General features: G+C 32.6%; 1 pseudogene; it reads left to right on the top strand.

Moving 5' to 3' along the window:
* Positions 1-8,634: 8,634 nt before the first annotated feature.
* LOC149535888 (putative V-type proton ATPase subunit H pseudogene) lies at positions 8,635-9,537 on the top strand (annotated as a pseudogene).
* The last annotated feature ends 8,119 nt before the right edge of the window (positions 9,538-17,656 follow it).

The following is a 17,656-nucleotide window of genomic DNA, read 5'->3' as shown; positions in this document are numbered from 1 at the left end:
TTTGGATCACTAAAACAATTGTCATTCCTACACGTAGAAAGTTTGACATCAATGACAAAACAATGATTGAAAACATTCTTTGCTAGTTCCATCATTCTTATTCAATCATTTGCAACAATATTCCTCTTTGGCATTGATGGCAAACCAAACTGATCATTTGATCAACTTAGTTACCATCAAAATTACATACGTTTTTCTGCCACTTTTTGTTTCTCATAAGTCTCCCTCTTTCATATATATCTCCTTCATGAGTATCTCTCTCTCATTTTTTTTATTTTGATCAGTTTCTTCATATCTCCCTCTTTGACATAAATTCCAAAAATGTAGCATCTTGAACATGTGAAATATAGGCTTTGCATCTCATATTTTCTCCCTCTGTCACCATGCTTGTGACTGATTTGGAGTTTCTTGTTTCTGTTGTCATCCTCTGCATCACTCTTCTGATATTTCAATGATCTACTCTTGTTGATGCAGGGAAATGTCTTTGTTGCTTTAAACTGCTTGAGTTAGGGGCATTACCCCCAATTTACCTCTTAGATATTCATAAGCATCATTGGGCAATGGTTTGGCGAAGATATCTGCAATTTGTTCCTTTGTGTTAATATACTCCATCTTCTCTTATTTGTCTTCTACCAGTTCTCTGACATAGTGATACTTGATTGCAATATGCTTGGTTTTTGCATGCATTACTAGATTCTTGGATATGTTTATAGCACTTGTGTTATCACAATACAATATCATAGGTTTGGTTACCTCTTCTTTCATTCCTTTCAATAAATGTGTGAGCCACACAATGTTTGTGCAATTGACTGCTGCTGCCACATATTCTGATTCTGCAGTGGACTGAGACATGCATGTTTGCTTCTTGCTAGTCCAAGTAACTAATTTTTTCCTAAAAAAAAGTGCTCCTCCACTTGTTCTTTTTTTGTCATCAATGTTACCTGCCCAATCTGCATCTGTGTATGCATTGAGCTCAAACTTTTCATTCTTTTTATAATATAGACCAAAGTCATCAGTTCCTTTAAGATATCTCATTATTATTTTTACTACTTTGAGATGGTTCTCTTCGGGATTAGCAGAGAATCTAGCCACTGTTCCAACTGCTAGTGCTATGTCCGATCTGCTATGTACAACATATTGTAGTTTTCCAATCATGAATCTATATATTTGTTGATTAACTTCAGCTGATACATCATTTTTGGATAGCTTATGTCCTGTTGCCATTGGTGTGCTTACAGGTTTGGAATCTTCTAATCCAAATGTTTTAAGTATCTCTTTGTGTCATAAATATACCATGTTTTAGCCGATGTACTTGTAAACCAACAAAGAATTTGATTTCTCCAAACATAAACATTTCAAATTCATGTTTCATTTTATCAACAAAAATTTTGCAAAGCACTTGCTTTCCTCCAAACAGTATGTCATCTACAAAGATTTTAGATACAATAATGTCCTTACCTTCTTCTGATTTGATGTACATGTTATTGTTCTCATCAGTTCTTTCAAATCCAATTTGCACTAGATACTTGTGAAGTCTCTCATACCATGCTCTAGGTACTTGTTTCAGACCATAGAGTTCTTTATGTAGTTTACAAACCATATCTTTGTTTTTTTCATCAACAAAACCATCTCGTTGTTCAATGTAGACTTCCTCTTCCAATATACCATTTAGAAAAGCAGATTGTGCATCCATCTGATAGAATTTAAAATATTTATATGGAGCATATGCAAGAAAAGTTCTTACTCCTTCCATTCTTGCAATAGGAGCAAATGTTTCCCCGTAGTCTAATCCTTCTTCTTGAGCATAACCTTTACATACTAGTCTGGCTTTGTTTTTGGTAATTTCTCCATTCTCATCTAGCTTGTTTCTGAATACCCATTTGGTACCAATCACATTTTTGTCAATTGGTCTGGGAACTAAACTCCAAGTTTTGTTCTTCTTAATTTGATCAATTTCTTCTTCCATAGCTTTATACCAGTCACCATCTTGTAATGCATCATACATTGTCTTAGGTTCATTTTTTCTTAGTAGACATGATTCATTTGTTAGTCTATTCCTTGTCATTGGTCTTGCATCTTTGTCACCAATTATTTGTTCAGCAGGGTGATGCCTCTTCACATATTTGGACAATCTCGGTTCTATCCTTGTTTCCATATTTGATCTTTTAGATTCAGGATCACTATGCACTTCATTGTCAAGTAGCTCTACATTTCTATCATGTGTACTAACTTTAGAGTTAGAATGAACATTTTCTTCATTCTGCAACTCAGCTTCTGAATGCAACTCGGCATTCACTGGTTGTGAGTCAGCTAAAACTAAAACTTTTTGTTGAATCGTAGTTTGATTGATGGTATCTTTGTCAATGGGCATTCCTTCATAAGAATACATGAAGGTTTTGTAGTCATCCATTTTCTTTAGTTTTTCAACTTGGACATCTGCATGCTCGTCAAAGTTTACATTTTCACTTTCCACAATTTTTTCAGTGTTAGTATTTAAACACTTGTACACTTTACTTCTAGCGGAGTAACCAAGGAATATTCCTTCTTCACTTTTTGCATCAAATTTTCCATTTCTAGCATCTTTAAGGATAAAACATTTGCAGCCAAATACTTTGAAATGCTTTACATTGGGTGAGTGACCATACCATAATTCAAAAGGTGTTGCATTTGTACCTTTCTTGACTCGTACTTAGTTCAATATATGAACAACCACACTTACAACTTCTCTCTAATATTTTAGAGCAACAGTCTTTTCCATCATTAATGATCAGGCATAGTCAATCATAGATCTATTTCTTCTTTCAGCAATTCCATTTTGTGGGGGAGTTCTTGGGGCTGATGTTTGTATCTTGATTCCTTTGTCATTGTAGAATATCTTGAATTTATTTGATGTAAATTCACCACCTTTTTCTAATCTTAGGCATTTCAAACTTTTTCTTGTTTCCTTTTCAACTCTAGCCACATATCACTTAAACATTTGAAAACCATCAAATTTTTTCTTTAAAAACATAACAGTCATCATCCTAGAATAATCATCAACAAACAATATTATATATTTGTCTCCTTTGTAGCTTTGTACTTCCATTGGACCACATAAGTCAGTATGGAATAACTCAAGTACTTCTTTAGATGTATAGTTTTTACTTTTGAAACTTGACTTGGTCATCTTTCCTAGCTGACATTATTTGCACATGATATTGTCAAGCTTCTTTAGTTTAGGTAAACCTCTGACTTTCTTCATTTTACTGATATTGACCAGATTATCAAAGTTGACATGACATAGCCTTCTATGCCATAACCATACATCATCAAATTTTGCAACAAGACAAGAGGTATTTTCTAGATCAAGATAAAATCGATTACTTCTTGTTTGATCTCCTTTTCCTATTAGTCTACCATTAGTATCATAGATCTTTGCAATTTTATTTCCAAATTCTACTTTGCAACCTACATTACCTAGCTGTGAGACACTTAGAAAATTGTAGTTTAGTCCTTCAACATAGTATGCATTATCACATAAAAAAATTTCTGTAAGCTTAATGGAACCTTTTCCTTTGACTTGACATGGAGCATCATTACCAAATCTAACACAATTTCCATCATACTGAGTAAAGTTAACAAACTTACTTTTGTCTCCTATAATGTGATGTGAGCATCTGCTGTCTATGATCCATTTATCATTATTGTTCATGCATGTTACCAGTGTTGTTGGCTCTTCTTCATCAGATTGGTCCTTCATGGCCACATAAACAACTTCATCATCATTATCATCAGAATCCTCTTCAGCAATATAGAACTTCTTTCCTTTGTCTTTGTAATCTCTCTTATCATCTTCTCTTCTATTTTTGTGCTTGTTGCCTTCCTTGTATTCCTTTTTCTATGTACACCTTGCAGCAATATGTCCTACTTCATTGCAATTAAAAAAAATGATAGGCATCTTACCTTTGAATCTTCCTTTGCCTTTGTGAAATCTTCTAGCTAGTAGTGCTTCCAATTGTTCCACATCTTCCTCATCAGTGCTACTATCACTGGATACATATTTCATCTTTCTTCTTTCTTTCTTTGATTTCACCTTATCAACATCTTTTAGTGATAGCTTGGCTTTGAAAGTAGATTCAACATTCTTAGGTGTGTAGTTGTCAAAGTTAGATAACTCAAATGTAGTGAGACTACCTACTATGCCTTCAAAACTTAGATTGTTTCTTGGCACACATCTTAGCTCTTGTATAGTTGATACTCTAATAGCATAGATAGGGAGCAAGGTTCTTAAAAACTTACTATTAACAATATCATCATCTAATTGGCCATTCAAGCTTCTTATTGCACTTACTACTTCCTTTATTCTATTAGGAGTTGTAGCACAATAGATGCAAGATGAGCCCACTTCCCAAACATGCACTTCTAATTACAAGAAGAGCTCACTGCCCAAACAAGTAATCAGACTTCTAGAATATAGATTCTTTCTCAATTTGATCTTAAATCACAAAATAGCTTCACAAACTTTGCATATATCATTTTCATAGTAAGCTTGCATATCACAATACTCACACAACTTACATCATAATTGCACTTCTTATTGCAAGATGTCCTTTACATAATTCCTTTACACAAATTGTTACTAGGTCAACTAAAACCATAATACACTTTTCCATCTTAGAGTAAGCATCTAGGATGTCAACACTAAATGGACAAGTGATTATTTTCTAAATAAAATAATTTCTTTGATTTAATTCTACTATCTTGTTTCATTAGTAAAACACAAATATCTCTTTTTTGTATAGTCTGTACTAATTTTTGAGGTTATACACATAATCATCAACATGTATACTATCTCCATCTAACTCTGTTAATCATAACATGATGTCAGTAACAAGTTAGATAAAAACAATAGATTATTGTATACCAAATTCATACTTAGACTATTTTTTGATGCCAAAAGATAAGTATCTATATTTTTGAGGTTTCGTGTAAGCATTTACATCATGTGTTTCCATAAATGAAAATAATTACATATCCTCATTAGCCAGTTGTCCAAAAATTTATCATTATGAGACACATGGACATAATAAATGCAAAGTGTTAGAAACATGAAACATTTCATAGGCCTCAAAACGATGGTCAAGTATACATGCATCAAAACCACTTATAGGGGCTTAATTAGACTCAATTTTTAGAATGGTACTCAAACTAAGGGTGGATTTTTAAGTGCCAACAAAACTTTTAGATTATGTCAAGTAAATATAAGGTGCTGAGCAAGAAATAGGTGCCGAGTAAAGATATAGATGTCGAGCAGGATAAAAGTGTCGAGTAACACAGAACAAGTCAACTATCAGTAAACCAATAATGTCGAGTTGCTGCACTATTTTGAAATCGAAGATTCACAATATCTGAGCCGACAAGGTTGTTACCTAGAAGTTTGTAAACTAGATAGAAGATAATAGTGATGTGCTGGTGGCATAGAACACCATGTAAAAAGGTTTTTAGCGGATACAACTGGATGCTAGACAAGATTTCTAGATGAAAAATAAATATGGGGTAGATACATTCTATTCTACCTAATCCATTGAAACCCTAAAATTGGAGAGGAAGAATTGAGCAGGAAAGATATTTCAGATTTCTATTTAAGAATTCATAAGGTCATGAAGCAATAGTGTGGTACTGAGAAAGTATGAAAGCATAAGCTACTAAAGAAAAGTGCTAAGGAGAAAGAGAGCAAAGAATACTCTGTTTTGCTAGATGACCATAGATATGATTGCATTGGTATGATGAGTAAAGAAGATTCAAGGAAACAAAGCTTGAGAGGAAGACAAGCTAACAGAATTGAAGTGATTAAAAGCCAAGCAAAGGATTGAACTAAAGTGTGATCTGTAATCTGCAAGTTATGTTGTAAGTTGTATCAAATCAAAGCCATTGTTGTTAATTTCTAGCAATTGTAATAGTTAAGATAAATCCTATGGACTTAGGTTGGTTTAATAGCCATGTTCTAAATCCTTTAATAGGGTGACATTCCAAGTGAATGTTCCAAAGTCCTTTAACCAGGCCCATTCCTAATAGTTTGGCGAAATCCTTTAACAAGGTCACATTTAACAATGTGTTGTAGCCTTTAATAGGGTAGGCTTTTCACAAGGTAGACCATTAGAAGTGGTTAAAATCAATTGCGTAGTTATTTTGTGGGTATCATCCCCACCCCATTTTTACCTTCTTATTCCTGGAGGGTTTCTACGTTATCAAATTCTTAGTGTTATGGTGTGATGCATGTTTACTTTTCTTAGTTGTTTCAATATTTAAATTGCATGCATGATAAGTTCAATTATGCACCATTAAGGATTTTTAGAGAAAAGAGAAAAAAAATTATTATGGCATTTGGACCTTGAATAACTAATTCACCGCCCCCACCCCTCTCTCAGTTATTCTAAAGAATTATAACAATTGGTATCAGAGCCTCGACTGCTGATTTAGTTTAAAAGGACCAGAACCAGAAAAGATCAAAATGCTTAAGAGAGAAGCTCCCAAGCTCAACAAAGACAACTTTGTTGCTTGGAAAAGCTTGATGAAGCTACATCTTGGATCCATAGGAGATTATGCCCGAAATTCAATTGATACTGAACATGTTGATTCAACTGGTGCTCTTACTACAGAAGATTTAAAAAACAAACATGAACACAATCAAACAATGCTAGAGATTGCTTCTGCACTCAACTTTGCTAAATTTGATGATATCAAAGGATGTGACACTGCATTCAAGATGTGGAAAGCCCTGTCTAACATTTATGGAGGAGATCAGAATGTCCAAAGAGAAAAAAGAGAAAGTCTCAGAGGAAAGTTTGATGATATGAAAATGGAAGAAGGTGAGAATGTTGTTCAGTATTCTTTGGCACAACTCCTAATAGGGTTGGAATCTCCTAACAGTGATTCAAAGTCTACAAATAAGGACTCCCTATACTAAATTTTCTCATTGACTCTGAATAGTGTCCATCCTCTAACAAAGAACTTATATATTAGTATATTATCTAGTGGGTATCATCCCCACCAGGGGTTTCCTTTTTCCAAGGTTTTCCTTTTTAACAAAATATGGTGTTATGAGTTTTATTTTTGTATGGTTACTATTATTGTTCAACATTACTTTATTACTTTGTTATATATGGTTTAAAGTAAGTAATAATATCCAGTTGGGGACTAAGATTTGTAAATCACTGATTCAAACCCCCCACCTCAGTTATTAATTCTTATTTCTAACAAAATTTTCATTTAGAACAATTTCATCGAGCATCATTTTGAGCATTTTTGAGATCTACATTTTGGCTGAAGTGTCAAATAGTGACAAGAAGCCTAGTTTGCATTTGAATATCTTGTACCTGGTAAAATTTCATTCTCACCACTTTGGGAGAGTTTAGTATGAATATTAGAGAACATATTTTTCAATTTTCAAGTCATTTCAATATGTTTTGACTAGGTTTTGAATCACCCAAAGTTGGTTGTTTATAGTTGTCAAGCTGATGCATATTTCTCAAAATTTTGAGAAGTCCTTTTTGACAAGTCATAATTTTTACCAAGTTGACCTTAATGAGAAAATTCTATTTTCATTGTATTATAGGGGTAAGACACTTTCCATGTTCCAAATTTGAGCCTACGATCAATCCATTTGACTAGTTTGCAAACATGATTCCAAAGGTAATTTATAAAGTTTTACTAGTGTCTGAAAGTGTAGATTGATCAAAACCCCTATTTGGGATGTCATAATACTAAATTCATGATAGATGTTTCCAAATGGTTGTTACCACCATGTTCTATTATAAAAATTATTTAAGTATGCCATTTTTCAATTCTTAACAAATTTTCCTACACACTTTCCCAGGCCCATTCCATTTGTGAAAATCAATGTTCTATCAATGTTCCTAGTTTTGTAATTCTAAGTAACCTAGTTCACATGCTTGCCAAATTTTTCTAGGTATTCTTCATGACCCCAAATCACAAAATTATATTCTCCTCATGATAGTGAACTAATGCCCCATTTTTGTGCCCCCAAGTATCCATTTGACCTATTTTCAAAGTCAAAACCCAAAGTATTTTATTGTTTTCTAACATGTTTATTTGTAGGCAGTTCAAAGAAGATAAATTTGATGGTCAATATCATTTTTTGTAGATGTCATCATGTCAAAAAATTTGACATGGTACAAGAATGTGGAATAGAGAATAGATATGCCAGATCTTAGGGTGTGGGTGTCTTTTTTAGTTAGTTTGTAAAGCCAATCTCAAAGGCTTCTGAGCAAAAAGTCACAACTTGCTTAACGTGTTAAAGACAGTTTTATGTTTTTAAACAATGGTCAAATTTGAATTTAATCAGCACTAGGCAATTAATGAATCATTTTTAAGGGTCAAATGTTTCAGTTTGAAATTATTTTAGCCAAACCCACTTTGGGGCCCAACTATAGATTGATAAGGTGTCATATAATTTTGAAGATGATAAAAGAGGGATTAAAATGAATTTGGTTTAATAAAACATCACAACCCAATGATGATGTATGTTTTAGTGGTATGATTGGGACATGAGGATAATCTTACCTTGACAAAGCCATAAATATTGGACATCATCATTTCAATTTGAAAAATGGATGGTTTGATTTGATCTGAGATATGGAGCAAGCAAAACTTACGACAGAGCATGTTCTCAAGAGGGATATACCATGGGAAACTTACTTGACTACAAAGTTGATCACTAGGACATGTCTATAGTTGTTGATGCACTATGACCACAAACCTAAAAATGTTCAAGAAGCTTTAATCAATAATGATGGTCCTTCTTGTATTCAAGTATTTGTATCCATTTTGTGTGACGTTAGTAAAGAAGAAAATCTCTAATATTTACTCATTCTTATTATGAAATTCTTACAACAAACCTAGTGTATGAAAAAATCTTCCATGTTAGTTCACTATCAAATAAAGATGTTTGCCATCCTTTTTTAGGGTTATTTTCCAAAGAAAAATGGTTCATCCAAGAGAAAAATTGCAAAATAATCACTTTGATACTAAGCTCTAAGAAGAAATCAATGAATGATACTATAATTTAAAATTGGGAAGCTTCAAGTTCAAAACAAAAATTTATAGCTATTGATGATGTTCTTAGCAGTTTGGTTGATTCACTATGTAATCAATTAAAAAGACCCTCACATCCAACTCCTAGAATTCCTATAGCTATAAGTTCCTTGGTGATATTGGTTAGAGAACCTCTGGTTGGATCATTATTTGTAAAGGAAAATGGATGGAAACTTATAACTCTTCTAATTTTACCAGTAGCTGCTCAATAGTATGTTCATCTCCTTTATGAGACCACTCTTTGGATGGCTTCTTTCATTTTATGATGCATGCAGAGGAAAATTGACCACCAAATCTAAAGTTTTCCTTCTCCTTAAATGTTTGAATGAAAGGCCTGATCAAGTTTGTGAAAAGAAGGCTTATTGTGTTTTGATTTGGCACACAAAAATGGAGGGTGTTAGATTGAATTTTGAATCTAGTTTGAGATTTTATCCTTGCCATTAAGGGGAGCCAGATGAGAGCATTTGCATAGATAGTCTATAAGGTAGGTTTCTAATTTATTTTCAAGAAATTAAATGACATATTCAAGTGGTGGGAGTTATTTCAAGTGTTTAAAGATCTAACCATACAATTATATAGTGTCTTAAAGACACTTGGCTTTTTGAAGCCACAAAATCTCACATGGGACTAGTTCTATTGGACAAGGAGAAAATTTTAACAACACATAGATCAAGGAAGGTGACATGGTAGCCAGCTGAATGAACCAAAAATAGAGACATGGCAGCCAGGTGGACTAATAAGCTAGTGACAAGTGTCATGGGAATCAAGGAAGTGTGATGTACTAATTTCTAAGATTGACTTCACAAGATTGTGACATGTAATAGAATCAACATTCATTGCTTTATAATAGTTTGTAGATGCACGATTGTTAACCAAAGAGGGAAAGTGACAAGGTACCACATGTCATTGGTGGTGATGTGGCAATGTGCAAGAGCAATGCACAAAATCGTAACACATGGCAAGATTGACAATCATCACTTTCCCTTAATTTGAATATGAAAGGAAGTTAACCAAAGCAAGAAAGTGACATGCTAACACATGGTGCCTGGGTGGTGATTATAGGGTGCAAGTTTGGAAAATTAGGTGATGCCATGGGGTGATGACATGGAAGGGTGCCCGACAAGGTGATGATGTGGCAAGGTGACTATGGATGGAGATCAAATTAGAGGTTTCCACTTGGTGATGTGTCAAGTTACAAGTGGTAATTAGTGGACCAATTGGAGGGTGCCATAAGGTTCCTAGGTAGTGGTGAGAGAGTAGAGGATGGACCAATCATGTAGTGACACGTGTCAAGCTAGATCAAATATGTTTGACCTAGATGCAAATTTAGAGGGAAAATTCTCTATTCAAAAAAATAATTTATTATTGTTTTCTCTTTGAATCAACATAAAGGGTCATTTTAAGTAAAAAAAGATTATATTATAAAGTTTTGACTATAGGGAAGGATTAGATTTTTGTAAAAATGCAGTCCTATCATGCATTCAGGGACCTATTTTTCAAATAGATATTTTGGACATGTCCTAGAGGCCAACATATGATTATCATAAATCAACAGAAAGGTCTCAAAATGAACTTTCTAGATTTTCAATTTATTTTTGCACATGAAGCAGTATGTGTGAGATATTCAAGGTTTTGTTTGAGGTACCTATTTTTCAATTGCATTCTCATAAGGCAATTCAATATTGATTTTTTCTATGAAATGATGAACTGGGTGTTCACCAATGTTAGAAGAGATGTAGTTGGTGATGTCTTTTCACCTCTAATTCAGTTTAGTGAAGGATTTATTAGAATTTCATACACATACCTAATATTTTTATCAGAGTAACAGTTTCTCATCCCTTGGAGAAGATATGTTGAGTTTGTTGAAGTTCAATGATGAGATTCCATTCAAATTTTAGTTGTAGAGAGAAGGGACATGCTTTGTAACAATAAGGGATGGATATTCAAGTGGACATGTGTCACTTGCACATCAAGTCTAAAATTTCTTTCCTCTCCTATATCTTTCTCTTTTCTTTCAGTCTCTAGGGTTGGTTTTTGTTTGTGGATATTTTTTCCACTATTGTGACACCACAAGGTTGTTTCCAGTATTTTGGAAAGTTTCTCTGACCTATAATTCCACCATTCTTCAACATTCTCTCTTGTATGAACTACAGTAATAAAGTTAATATAGATAGTTATGGTCTATTCAATAGTTTTATGATTTATTTACATGCATATTAATTGTACTATTTCAAAGAAATGAATACAAGGAACAAGAAATTTCTTAGTTTTATTTTGATTATCATCTCCTATCTTTGTTATTTGCAATGTTTGGTGGTTTTAGAGAAAAGAACATAAGTCCATTTGCAGTCCCTTCAAGTTGTATGTCTTTTTAGATTTGCTATTGGAACAAAGAGCCAAGTAATTTCTTATTTATCTTGATAGGGTTGCTAGTTACATGACAAGGACATCATGATTATGAGGTTTTTATGAACACTGATGTATGATTCATGAAGTGATAGGATAGATATGATATCTTGATGTAAGGGATATGTCATTTGTATCATGGATGTATGTTTGTGATCAATGGAATTGCCCAATAGATAAGACATTGATTAGTTATAGGATCAACATGTTCTTATTGTTGCATATTTGGGTTTTCCTGATAATCAATACATTAATCAAAGTCTTTTCCCTTTTAAGTTGAAAAGCTGAAAGGATTTACTATCACTTAGCTTGTCAAGTTCATAGGTCATGTTACTAGTTATTTTATATCTATGTTGTTTGTATGAGTACTAGAATAATTTAGGTTCCAATCTGCTTTATCCAAATTTAGTTGTATACTTTGAAATTGGTACTATATGAAAGAATATGAGGTTCAATAGTCTAGGTCTTATAGAGCCTGAACAAGGAGTATAGCCTTATAGTTTACCCTAATGGCTGAATTTTTATATTGAACATGGGAATTAGTTGCCCCTAGATATATTTGTTCCTATTAATAGGTCATTCAAAATTTGTTAATTTGGGAGCCAACAAGTTTCATCCTCTAATTCCTCAGAATCACTAACTTTTAGAGTTTTTCATCTTTTTCCATGTCCACCGATAGTTTTCTTGACCCTTGTGTTTTTAGGTGGTGTGGGTTTTTGTTCCACTTTTACGAAGCTTTCTAACTCCCTCTTCTCAATAGGTTTGATAGCCTCTAATTTCCATTTAGGTAGCTAAACTATTACTAGTTATACTTGTACAACTACTACATATGGTTCCTTGCACTTGGTTTAGCAATAGTTATGTATCTTCAAAAGGTGTTGTAATAAAAATAGGCATTTCTGCTATCACCTCATATTTACCACCTACCTTCATTTCTAGTGAAATTCCTTTGACCTCATTGAACTCCTTTTGATTCATGCTAGATTTCTTAAGAATAGAATCTATCACTTTCTCAACTTTCTTCTTTCTTTCCTTACTGTGAAGTTTAGAATAAATTTCTCTCACTTTGTCTTCATAAGTACCCCATCTAGGGCACTCAATGTCCTTCTGTCGCTAGAGTATGATCTTCACATACCCTTCTATGAGTTTTACATTCATCTCATATCCCATGAGCTCAATGAATTTCACCCTGGGTTCTACTACTTCCATGCATGTAAATTATCAATTTCCACCATAAACCATAAATCATCTTTGTACTTCTCTACCATGGAAGGAGGTATTTTGTATCTCTATTTCATCTCAGTTTGAAAAGTCTTCATCATTCTATCTATGCCACTATCTCTAACATTTTTTAGTTTTACCCTATAGAAATAAGTCACCAACTTCATTGTGCACTCATTACTTTCCCAATTTTTCATCCCTAGTAACTTCTTTGTGGCATAGAAAAACAAATGTGTTAATAAGGACTCAAATATGGAGATTACATTCTTTTGCAATGTTATCAAATAATTGTACTCTGATTATCTCACATAAGTTCACTTTTCTACTCTCAACTACCATTACATAGGCTATATGAAAGAATCCAACTGGTATTGAGTTAAACCTTGACTCATGGTTAAATTTGTACCCTAAAATCTTACTCAACACCTTGACTCCTTATTTCTCAATCATATCCACCTTCATGTTTCTTCCATCAAATCTAGTAAATAGGTTTGTCTCAACCATCTTCCTTACATTTCTAGCATTTACAGGGTTGTATCCCTCATTACTTAGACATGTGACCTTATGAATTAGGTCATTGTTAATTGTGACATGTGCATCACCAAATAAAAACATTCCATCATGAACCCTACTTAGAATGATTCTGGTTCAATCATGATTGTTAAACTCAGTATAGAACATATAATTTACTAGGTTTAACTCATTTAGGTGCACATACTCAGATTTCAATGTTAGATCATTATTACACATGACTACTGAGTCCTTATGTATATCCTCATCTCCTATACTTTCAATTTTATAATGGATATAACTCTGAGCATCTTCTACATGAAGCACATTCTACATGATTTGTGAAAATGCACCTAATGTGTCATTGCCAAGAGAAATGAATGGATGTTTCTTATAATTATACCTTGGCCTTTCACTAACTTCATATACTGTCTAACTAGCCATTGTATCTCTAACTATATGCACTAAAAACTTAGCTTGAGCTACATAAAATGCCTTAAAATTCAGGTTTGAGGGCTTCTGCAACTTTGCACCTCAAGAACTTCTTTTCATACTTCAATTCAATTTCAAATCACTCTTTAAGTCACTCTGGACATTCACATGATCAAATGGTAATCACTACCTTTCTCATGATCTTTAAATCACTTCAAATTGAACTCTGCAATAAATGTGTATCTACCACTAATTCAAAAACTAGTACTAATTACTAGTAAACTTGATTTCTATCTTACATCTTGCTACAATCATATCTAGGCTTGTGCACTTGACCATAGCTTTATCTCTATGTCCTCTACATTTTGTTAACTGCACAACTTCTAATTCTGTCTCTAACATCATTTTTGATTAACTGATACTCTACCTCTTTTGAAAGTACTTGATTCAAATAAGATGAGTCACAAACAACTTCTAACTTCAATCTCTCATTAGGTGCATCAAAGTATTGTTCCTCCAAAATAGTATAAGAACTTTTTGGATCCTTATCATTTACAAATGCTTCTTTGAAATCATCAATATGTTCCCCACTTGCTTCCTTTTGACTATTATCATTGTTGTTATCATTCCTTCTATCATTTCCATTATTCTTTCTTATGTTATTTAGATTCCTATTTAAATTTCTTCTATCTGTTATGCAATATCTCTCTATGTTTCCAAACTTATTCCATAACTGTCATATAGGTGCATTCCTCCTTTGATTGGTTCCATTCTAACTATCAGGTACTCTATAATTCCTTGCAATCTATTGAAAATTATTACATTCATAACATACAAAGTATCTTTTTATCCATCAGATCTTCCTCCATCATTAGATCTTCTTTGTGATCTTCCTCTTTTATTATCTACAAGGTTAGTGTTCCTAAACATTCTACTATTTGAATTATTACTATCAAACACATGTTTCTTATAATCTACTGCTTTATTTCCATAACCATGACAATTATAACAATAGAAATTAGTAATAGGCTTAAAAGACTTACCTGTGCAATCTCTTTTCATATTCAGCTAGTTTGGTTGCATATAAAACATTTACATCTAAAGTCATGTCTAACTTCCTTGGGTGGTTCATCTCTCTTAGGTTTATAAACTTTCTTTTTTTTCTTAGGCTCATCATGTTTTATAGATAGATCAACTAGCTCAATCTCTTTAGATACTTAAGTAGTAATGTTTGATTCAATCTTACTTAGATTAGACTCTTTAGGGGATTCAATAACTAGATCTGGCTCTTTTCTAATTTTAACTTTCTTGGAATATTTCTTTCTAATAAGATAATTGAGGCCTTTCTTATCATAAGAAGGTTTCTGATGAAATATATTTTCATCAATTATCTCACTATTGGAATAAAGTTTCTCTAACTTTTGCTTAGTTTGTGTCAATTTTCCTTTCACAATGGTATTGTACATTTTCCAATTCTACATGGTCAATCTTAATAGAATCTAATTTAGATGTGACTTGACTCAACTAGGATCTAAGGTCTATATTCTCAGATTTTAGATCAAGTTCACTCTTACTACCATCTTTCTTAAGACTCAACTGAAGTTCCACATTTTTCAACTCATCTTCCAAGATCTCATTTTCTTTCTTGAGATTTCCTACTCTATCATTGTCACTAGTCTACACATTTCATTGCTTGCCAAATTTTAGATCAGCAATCTCATCTTTCAGTTTGCCAATGTAAACTTTTGCATCTTTATAACTATCTTTCTATATATCTCTTTCTTCTATAATAAGGTCAATCTGTTCAAGAGCTTCTTCAACATTCCTCTTTAATTGTTCCATATCCATAAGGATCTTACTCAAGATGTTAAGCCTCTTCAGAGTAATTGTGCTCTGATACCAATTGTTAGAAATGGATAATACTGAGAGGGGGAGGGAGTGAATTAGTATTCTACAAACTTTTGCCCACAACTAAATATTGTTAATTAATTTATAACTTTCAATGAAATTAAACCAACAATGTTGAACAATAAAGATAACCATGCATAAAGAGAACTCATAACACCATTATTTTTTAACTAGGAAAATCCTAGCCAAGCGAAAAGCCTGGTGGGGATGATACCCACTAGATGATCCACTAAACAAAAGAATCATGTTACTTTAAGGATATTGACCCTATTTGGAGTCTATGAAGTACATATAATGTCTCAAGTCCTTGTTAGAGGACTAGGCCCTATTATAAGCCTCAACCATATTGGGAGTTCTTCAACCCTATTAGGAGTTGGTAGAATAAATACAATGTATGCAATAAGAGCCTGCTACCCTAACATGCAATTATACAATTACTTTCTTCAAAAGTATAAGTATGTTCTCACTATTGTAATTTATACTTTCTCTGATCATATATCAGATTTTGCATCATATAAGGGTCATATATCTTTCAAGTTGTCTATAAAATAGTTTGCATATCATACAACTTACACATTATTTGCACAAGGTACGATCTTTACTTATACTTGGCACATTAATAATTCTACGCTTAGTCAGACTTCATGTCTTCACATGCTTGAAATAATATAAAATAACTTATGGATTAATAACCACAAAGTCGACTCATCATGAGTTAGTAATTATTTTGTTACCAAAATAATTTCTTAAGTCGTACAACTTATGTTTTTGATATGCTCTTCTATGTTCTGTCACATACCTGAGTTAGTATTTTATATGTAACTTATGTCATATTGTTTGTATATTTGCACACTTACCTATGTCCTCATGACATTGTCATAAAGCTATCCTCAACTGTGTGTGACCTAACTTGAGGTGTATCATCCATACACATCACATATGTCTCTGTACTCCTACAAGCTGTATAAATGAAATGTTGAATACATGTTGTCAAATAAACATTTTGAATACATTGTTGTGTTGACTTTTGATATTCAATCATTGTATATATTCTTACATTTTTGTATAATAAGATGGATTTTGGTTTGCATACAACTCTTTCAATTTTTTGTTTTTTTTTCTAAAATTTGAGAATTCATATTGGAAGTGCTTGAATCACACTAGATATTATTGTTTCAACCCATTTCATAAATTAGATGAAAAGGGGAAGGCTTCCATTTCCTAGCTAACACAGGATGATTTTTTTTATTCCTATAGTTGACATAGACATAGGTCCATATCCATGAAATGCACCAAAAAAAATAGAAGATATATTCAATTTGATCATTAGAAACTATATTCAAAGCATGAAATTAGCATTTGGGATACCAAACTTAAAAGTGTAAAATGATAAAGATCAAGTGATTTCATTAATGAATTCTTGATTGTACTGTAAATATCGCATATGTGGTTAAGATATTATCATTGAGACTATGTTATTGTACCATTAATCTATCACCTTCGCTCTACTACCACAAGTGATTAATGTGCAATTCTCACTCAAAGTATCTATTACTAAATGTCATTATATAAAATTAATTTATTTTCACATCTTATATTGATTCAAATAATGCATTTAAATATGTTGTATAGATAAGGATGTAATGGATAAATAGTTTTTCAACCATTCTAACCAAAAAAGATATTAAAATTAAGTCAAACCTAAATATAATTTAATATGCCAAAATATTTTATGCATTTTTAGTTTTCTATGAAATGGTATTACTAATTGCAAGAAAGCCCCTAATCCTATTTTGTATCATCTAACAATTACACTACTCCATCATTTATAGCTTTCCTGTTTAGGTAGTGTTGAAAAAAATTCTTCAATTGTATATTTTCATTGATGTTACTCAAATATTAGTATTAAGTGAGAAATGAAGAGTTTGCAATATTAACCTTGAATATTTCAATATTGACTAAGAAATTAGGTAAAGAATACATTTTAGTATTATCCAATTGGTTAATGAAGGATATCATGCTTGAAGTATTGTCCAAGTTGTTGGGCATCAAAGGATTAACTCAGTGTTCAATCCTAGTATTCATT

This window comes from Cupressus sempervirens, chromosome 10 (genome assembly GCF_028749045.1).
Source record: "Cupressus sempervirens isolate cs-2001-9-10 chromosome 10, ASM2874904v1, whole genome shotgun sequence".
In the NCBI taxonomy this organism is placed as follows: domain Eukaryota; kingdom Viridiplantae; phylum Streptophyta; class Pinopsida; order Cupressales; family Cupressaceae; genus Cupressus; species Cupressus sempervirens.
The sequence above is the reverse complement of the archived record's forward strand: the minus strand, read 5'-3'. Positions and strand labels throughout refer to the sequence as shown.